The sequence below is a fragment of the Pipra filicauda genome, unplaced genomic scaffold (assembly GCF_003945595.2).
Source record: "Pipra filicauda isolate LSUMZ 115617 unplaced genomic scaffold, ASM394559v2 scaffold265_size1292809_pilon, whole genome shotgun sequence".
Taxonomy (NCBI): domain Eukaryota; kingdom Metazoa; phylum Chordata; class Aves; order Passeriformes; family Pipridae; genus Pipra; species Pipra filicauda.
In genome coordinates, this window is record NW_024104382.1 from 1,233,146 (window position 1) to 1,241,223 (window position 8,078).

The following is an 8,078-nucleotide window of genomic DNA, read 5'->3' on the forward strand; positions in this document are numbered from 1 at the left end:
ACCCTCACCCTGGGCACGCCCATGAGGCTGGGTAGGGGCTCTGCTGCTATGGGACTCGCCCAGAGCAGGCAGAGGGACACGGGCGGGAGGTGCCAGCAGTGCCCACCCTGTGCCCAGGCCGGGCTGATGCTCCGGGGAGGAGCTGCAGGGCACGGGCTGCTGCTCTGCCCCGAGGTGCCCACACCAGAGTTCCCACTGCAAGGGAACAGTGGGGAGAACTGGGACTGGAGAGACTTTTGCTGCCTCTTGAGGAACTTCCTGAGTCTAACGAGCCCTGACTGAGCTGAAGAACTCATCTTGCTAAAGACATTTTCCACTTGGTTTTGCCATGGAGAATAAAACCCAGTGAAATCAAATAAATACAATACTAAGCTCTGCTGCAGCTGTTGAGTACCCCAGACCTTCTTACTTTCCCTTCCTTGCCAAGCTAAGCAACACAAATCATGTTTACAGTTCCTTTTTGCGCTGTGCATGTGACATGGGTTTGCAGTGTAACAAGATTAGTTTTCCCTGTAATCTTCTTTAAAATGTCCTTCCTGTGATTGTCTTTTCATCTTTTGGTGTTCTGGAACTTGGATTAATGGCATTGAGATTTATTCCACAAGTCCTGTTTGATAGGCTGCTTTCAAGAATTAGTTGTCTACAAACACACTTAATCTGGAAAAAGCATTTTAACGGTACCTGAATTAAGCAGTTTCTGCCAAACATCCTGTAAGGCCCATTTATGTCCCTGCAGGATGTGCCTGTAAATACTACTGGACAAGTGAAACAAGGCAGGCTTATCTTTCAGAGCATCTAAAACACCTCCCGTGGCTGTCCCAGGCAGATTTGCAGAGCCTTGGCTGTATTTTGCAAACCAGCCAACAAACTGATCAGGTGCCTTTTCCTGCTTTCATCATGTTTCAAGCACCATCCCTGACTTGCCCCTTCCGCAGGTCCCTCGAGATGCTCTCACCTCCCAGCCAGCTCAGTCAGGTCACTGAATCCTTGATGAGATGGTAGGACCTGGTGCCAAGGTGCTGGTTTGTGAAGCACCACAGGACAAGTCACCCTTCTCACACCTTCTTGAGCCTTGGCAGAATCTATGTGTGTTTTACAAACAGAAAAACCCAAAGCATGGAGCAATGATTCTGAGCTAGTCTGGACCAAAGCAGCTTCCTGCAGCACTCAGAGCTGTTCAGCTCCTGTGTTTATTCCCCAGAAACTCCCCTGCTGATGGAAACTGGCTTCCGGCTTTGTGCCTCTCCCTGCCTGTGCCCCTGCGTGATTCCATTTCAACCCCCATCTTTTAGCTGGTGTTATTCCAGGGACAGAAGTTCCCGCCTTCCCCGGGAGGGAGGGCCGCGGCTGCAGAACAACGCTGCGATGGAGAGGGCGGGCCGTGCTGGGCTGGCCTTCTGAACACGGAGAGGTGCTCACACCGCCGGAGTGCAGGACTCTGGGAATACCTTCCACGTGTGCTCGAGGATGTCATGTGGCACGTCTCCACTAGATCTGGATGGCTGGGTTCACAGCCCGTTTCCAAGGTGCATTTATAGCTATAAAAGCATCAGTCACGGCAGTGCTTGAATTACAGGCAGGGCTGTTTTCGTTCAAGACATCCTTTGTTCTCTATTCCATTACTGACGTTACTCAGTGGCAAACTAACGCAACGTGATTTGCCAGTGTCTAGCAGCTAAAAGCAAAGTACCCGACTGTGACACGTACCCCAGACACGGACACAGACCCGCGCCGAGCCCCGTCCCGGGGAAAACAGGGGGTCAGCGGGCGGCCCCCGCACGGCCTGTGGGGCTCCTGCTCCGGGCTGAGGGCGATCAGAGGCGTGAGGGATGTTGGCACCGCACCTGCACGTGCCTTTCGGTGAGTCACTGCACACCTCTGAAACGGTGGGGATTTTTTTTCCATTAAGCAGGGAAAATCAGCCACGCTCGCCCATCCCGGCGAAGCACACCGGCCGCACCTCGGCCCCGGCCGCGCTCCCCCGCCATGAGGCACCGCGCCCGCCCTGCCCGGCACCGCGAAATGGCGGCCCCACCGCCGCCGGCCGCGCCTCTCGCCCCCTGCACCGGCTCGGGGACCGCGGCAGCCACAGGAGGGCCACAGACGGTCCGGCCCCGCGCGGCCCCTCGGCGGGAAGCGGAGCGGGGCGGGCGGGGAACGCGGATGAGGCGGGAGCGGCCCCGCGGCCCCCCCGGTACCGCCCGACATGGCGGCGGCACCGCCCCCTCGGCGCGGGCGGGGCCTGCGCAGCCCATAAAGGGCCTCGCGCGGGGCCCTTCGGCCTCTTTGTGCGGCGCGGCCGAGGTGGGTGTGCGGTCACTTGGGGCTGCGGGTGGGCCGGGGCGGGTGGGCCCTGGGTCCCCATGTGCCCGTTCCCGGGGGTCGGCCGTGCCGGTGCGGGTGTCTGCCGGCGGCACCTCGCTGCCCGCCCGCTGAGGCCTCCGCTCGGCCGCCGGCCCGGCCCAAAGGCTCCTTGCGGGGCTCCGCCCGCGTTCCCGGTGAGGGGCCGGCTGTCGCGGGCGGGCCACACAGGGCTCTCTGCACCCGCCCGGGCGCTCGCTGGTGGAGTGATGACTCTTTCCCCGTCAGAGCGACAGTGTTGAGCACTGCTTTCCAAGCCAGATCGTGTCTGATACACCAGCGGAGCCGCCGCCGGGCCCGGGGGCGGGTAATGACTGTTCCTCGGTGCTGACTGTTCCTTGTTTCCCTGCAGGGCGAGCCGGAGCCCAGGACGCCTCTGGGAGCCCCATGACCGGGGCCAGGCCGGCGATGGGGGCACGTACCCGGGGTGTGCCGCAGGGTCTGAGCCCCTGCGGGGGGGGAGCGGTGAGTGCGTAAAGTGACTGTGCATTAGTGGTTTAAATATATACGTTTAAGTATATAATTTTTAATATGTTCAAATATATTTATTTCTGCGTATGTGCACGTATAAATAAATTGCTCCTGCAACGCGTTGGTGTCCCTGGAGAGCTGTCACGTGTGGGTACGGCCGCTGGCCCGGCGGGTCCCTCTCCCCGCGGGACAGGGGCTGCAGCCCGGGCAGGGCGGTGGGTGCTGGCCCCGGGGTGGTCCGGGGGTCCTGCCCCACCACGGGCAGTGCTGGGCACTGCGGGTCCCGGTGCTCATGGCCGAGCTGTGCCTCCCTGCGGCCTGCACGGCTCCTGCTGCAGGGGAGCCTCACACAAGGCAGAAGGCCTGGGCCTGCAAAAAGTAATAAGCTAATAATCTCTGCTTATTGCCTCTTTTACATGCCTTGACTGTCTTGGGCTCTGCTCTGGAACCCCCATACATAGGTGTTTGTTCATAATTTTTGTGCCTGTTGAGCATGCTGACCAGCCAGCTGTTCCTGGGGAAAGATCAGCATGAACTCCCTCGCTACCCGTGGATCTGCTGGGGGAGGTGGGAGTGTGGCACAGCTGCACTGGGTGAGCAGCCACAGCTTCTGGGGACCTGCTGGTGTAAGTGATGACTAAATTTTTTCCCCATCAGAGCGACAGTGTTGATTTCTTGCTCTTCAAGCCAGATCATGTCTGATGCACCAGCAGGGAAGTGCTGCTGTGTCCCATGCGCTGGCAGAGCCTGGTGCTGACTATTCCCTTTGGCTTTACCCACAGGGCACTGTGAAGGCAGAGACAGGAGGTTGAGCCTCTGTGAGACCTGAAGTGTGAAGGCTGCAGCTGACAGTGATGGTGTGGTGAGAGCAGCTGTCTGTTTTGCTCCACTATGCTTGCACTCTAGCAAATAATGGTAAGTCTTAAAAGTAATTGTGAATCACATGTTAAAATTAAATTGAAATAAATAAAAAAAAGGAGGGGAGGAAATACCTTTTTCTGCAAGGGAGTTGCTCCCACTTTGTCCCTGGGGACTAGACAGATGTGAGTATTGTAGAGATGAAAGTGCAGAGATTTCCCTCGTGCATGAGCATTGGAATGAGGTCCTTTGAGCCTCCTGTTCCAGCATGTCCAAAGTGGCAGATATGGCTTGTGAAAAAACCAGCAGGGCAGGAAGTCTGCAAGCTGCACTTGCTATGTGCTAAGCTGGAGCAGTACAGGGGCTTACAGCTCTGCCCTGTTGGTTTCCCTGCTGCACTGTGTTCAGAGGCTCACTCAGGACACCCTGCACAGACAGGTGGGTGATGGGCTGCCCCAGCAAGGGACAGGAACCGTTCTGGCTGAAGTGTGTCCCTTTAAGAGGTGCTGCTGGTTGAGCCTTGTCTGCCCTGCCCCTTGCTGGCCAGGGTGTGAGGGAGTATAAAGGGATTGCAGATGTGGGCATGGCTTTGCCACTTCCTCTGCCATGACCTCTGTCCCAGTGGATCTGGTGAGGGAGGTGGGAGTGTAGCACAGCTGCACTGGGTGAGCAGCCACAGCTCCTGGGGACCTGCTGGTGTAAGTGATGACTAAATTTTTTCCCCATCAGAGCGACAGTGTTGATTTCTTGCTCTTCAAGCCAGATCATGTCTGATGCACCAGCAGGGAACTGCTGCTGTGTCCCATGCCCTGGCAGAGCCTGGTGCTGACTGTTCCCTTTGGCTTTACCCACAGGGCACTGTGAAGGCAGAGACAGGAGGTTGAGCCTCTGGGAGACCTGAAGTGTGAAGGCTGCAGCTGACAGTGATGGTGTGGTGAGAGCAGTTGTCTGTTTTGCTCTACCATGTGTGCCCTCTGACAGTAAAGAATGGTAAGTATTGGATCCACTTATGTTAACTGGCTTAAAAAAGAAGGAAAAAACACCTTTCTGCAAGGGAGTTGCTTCTGCTGTGCTTCGGCAGCTTTAATGTTCAGCTGAAGAGCATCTGTCACAGTGACTTCAGCCTTGTTTTCCCCTACCAGGTGGGCAATACTGATGCAAACTTTTTTAGCCACATGGGTTCCAAAGGTGCATGATGCCTTCATGGCATATAAGGAGGCTCCTCTGCAGGGTGTGCTGCACACTCCAAGGCAACACTAGAGGCTGCACCTACCATAGTAACACTGACATGTAACACTGATGTGTGTGAACAACTTTAGGATCAAAAGTGAAAGAATTCTTGCTTTCTGAAGATCCCAAATAAATGGCAGAGAGCTCTGACAGGTTTCAGTTTCAGGGAATAAATTTATTATTATGTCTTGCCCCATTTAAGCAGTGTTAAAATGAAGGGCTTCTTGAAAAGTCAGGGGGCTTTTGTTCTTGAAACTTCATTAGTTTTTTGCTCCTTTGAATGGGAGGTTTTCAATGCCTTGAGAAGGGGGTCAAAGTCAGCTTTCAGAAATGTGTCTTTTTGCAAGAGAGGGATTGCTTTGGTGTCCTTTTTCTTCACAATCAACTATGTGACTCCTGAAAATCTGTTTGGTTAGGATTTCACTAAAGCTTTAGAAAATGTACTTAACAGAACTTCATTGGATAAAACACCTGTTGGCACTGGCTCACTAAGTTCCAGCCCCATGCAGCTGCTCTGTCTCCAGGGGGGCTGAAGTGTCTGAAGAGCAGCACTGTGTCCTCTGTACCTGTACCCCTGGATGCAAAAGGAAGCAAGTGCTCTGTGTCAGACAGTGGAGCTGGTTGAGCTGACTGAATATGTTTCTCTGGCACTCTGCTCTGTCAGCTCTCCCAGGCTGTTGGCAAGACCTGCTCTAGAAGCTCCCACAGTGCAGTTTGAGTGCATCCTGGGAGCAAGTTTCTGCTCTTTGCAGAGCAACCCTTATCTAATAGGGGATTTTGAGGGTGCTGGGGGTGAATTTGAAAGCTGTATATTTGCTGTTTGTGGCAGAGTGTTCAGACAAAATAAAATGTTGGCTGTTTTCTTGACAGGTTGAGATTTGTCAGAAGTTGTCCTGGGCTGTGCTGGGGTTTCAGTGTTTTGCTAATGAAGATGGATGCTTCTGCTGCTCCTGTGCTGCTGCCTCAGATCCTTGTCCAAGCCACAGCATTCACATCACCCTGTGACAGCTCTGGCCTTTCCTCAGAGCTGGCAGGAGTGATGAATTGGTGTCCTGCCAGCTTAGATGGAGGGTGTCACATTTTTTATCCCCTGGGTATGAGGCATGTAACTGGAATGGATTCTGGAACTTGCTGCATGTTTAATGCAGTTTGGATGCTTTTGTCTGCAGGGGCTGCATTCCCTGCCTGACAGTTCATGTTATCCTGCCCCCGTCATTACAAGCAAGGAAGGCTCTCCTTGGAGCAATGACAGGTACAGGAGGGCCTTGTGTGTAAGGAGAGGAGTCAGGGCTTGGCTCTCCCCTGCCATCCAGAAAGCTTTAGTGGTTCATCTCTGGCAGCTTGTGAAGTGGGGAAGGGGTATCTGGGATGCTGCAGCACAGTGTGGTTTTGTACTGTATAGAGCCTGTTTAATAAAATCTGAGTACTGGGTGAACTCAGCTGGTGACTGAAGTTTTCTTTACATAGTTAACAGCTTATACCTTGATCTCCCACTTGTTAGGGGAGTTGGGAGAGCACAGAGCGCAACGGTGATGCTGTGTAAGGCTGATGAAGCTGCCTCAAGCCAAGAGAGAAGGCGTGATCTCATGGCAATAGAGTTTGACTGGGACTGTGACTGCTGCTGTGCTGCAGGAGGTGTCATGGGGTCTGTACAGAACAGCGAGTGCTGCAGGTCCCTGGTCTGTGCTGAGGGGAGAGGTGCACTCTGCATGGCTTCTGGCCAAGGCTCTCAGCTGCTCCTGGAGCATCTGTGTGGGAGCAGCTGGTGTAGAACACTTGTCTGAGGGGGTTTTGGCTAACCTGGTTCAAGGTGTAGATGAGCATGTTCTCAGGTAAGTCACTGGCCTTGTGAAGTCTCCCATACAGAGTCTTACAGGGAAGTGACACAATCTGGGAAGGAAGGGGAAACTTGTCAGGTCTGTGAGGATTTGGATGTTGCCTCTGGTGTGTCAGGAACACCTCCTTTGGTCAGACCTGATGAGGGATCCTGCAGCCTTCCCTGTGTGCTGCTTGGGAAACTGCCAGGTTTGCAGAGCAGGAACATGAAACGGATTGCTGAGGGAAAAGAAACAAGGTATTTCCAATACCAAATTTCTCAGTCCCAGAGGTAGTCAAGAGCACCAGGATGCCTTACTTCCTGTGTCTGCCATACCCCACATCGGCTGACTGCACATCTGCCTCGGCAGGTGACAGAGGTGTGTCAGGGCACTGTGCTGGGCCACGTGCGGGGAGGGGGGAGGCCTGGGGCTGGGGCTGGGCCTGAGACTGGGCCTGGGGCTGGGCCTGGGGCTGGGCCTGAGACTGGGCCTGAGACTCGGCCTGGGGCTGGGGCTGAGACTGGGCCTGGGGCTGGGCCTGAGACTGGGCCTAGCCTAGGCCCAGCCCGGCCAGCAGGGGGCGCTGTGCGGCCGCTCCAGCCCCTCAGAGCTGGGGGAGGCGGGCGGGCCCAGAACGGGCCGTGCCAGGGGTTCGGTGTGACCAGAGACCACCCAAACCTGCCACAACTGACCCCAGAACGGCTGCGTTGGAGCCTCCCAGTTAATGGAGAAACCAGCACAGACTTCTGGGTCTGTAGCACGTGTGGAGCTAAGACAGGCCCATTTGGAAATTTCTTACTGTGGTGCTTTGATAAGAGATGGGCACAGGCAGGTTTTACACTGACTTTAAAGCAGTCTGTCCTCAGAGCTGGCCCTGACCTGACCCCTGCTAGCCCTGGTCAGCTCCTGTGTCCACTGGGTGGTTTGACTGAGGAGATGGAGGCCAGGAGGAATGTTCTGGACAAAGGCTGACTTGCTTTCTCTGCCCACAGAGCTCCCAACCAGCTCTGGAGGCCGGCAAAGCACAGTGACCGCACAGGAGTGGCTGAGCAGGGCAGTGGGGACAGGCAGAATTGCCAGTTCAGTTGTAACAGGAACAGACCTTGCTGTAGGTACTTGTGTAACTTTCTAAACTGAAACCTGGAGTCATTCACTGGGCTGGTATGTTTAACCAAATGTTTACTTTTCTCAAACAGATCTGTCTCTTGGTGCCATGAGCATCTGAGAGGAAAATACAACAGATTATTTCTCTGTCTCATGTTGCTTTTAATAGATTTTCATACACAGGGAAAGGTTTAACATTTGTATTCCCAAAGACCCAGGCATATCTTGACTGCATGG

The 8,078-nt window shown here is 54.7% G+C and overlaps 1 long non-coding RNA gene and 3 other non-coding genes across 5 annotated transcripts; all 4 read left to right on the top strand.

Moving 5' to 3' along the window:
• The first annotated feature begins 1,795 nt into the window (after positions 1-1,795).
• Positions 1,796-6,359, top strand: LOC114004142. Of its 2 annotated transcripts, none has more exons than XR_005563897.1 (5): positions 1,796-1,860; positions 2,714-2,826; positions 3,615-3,747; positions 4,545-4,680; positions 5,791-6,359. It is a non-coding gene; the product is annotated as an uncharacterized LOC114004142 (long non-coding RNA). The 2 variants fall into 2 exon arrangements; XR_003546471.2 differs by lacking the exon at positions 1,796-1,860 and adding an exon at positions 2,228-2,304.
• On the top strand, positions 2,559-2,642 carry LOC114004186. The gene has a single exon (XR_003546497.1). It is a non-coding gene; the product is annotated as a small nucleolar SNORD12/SNORD106 (small nucleolar RNA).
• Positions 3,453-3,543, top strand: LOC114004184. The gene has a single exon (XR_003546495.1). It is a non-coding gene; the product is annotated as a small nucleolar SNORD12/SNORD106 (small nucleolar RNA).
• LOC114004185 lies at positions 4,383-4,473 on the top strand. Its single transcript, XR_003546496.1, has one exon. It is a non-coding gene; the product is annotated as a small nucleolar SNORD12/SNORD106 (small nucleolar RNA).
• Positions 6,360-8,078: the final 1,719 nt, after the last annotated feature.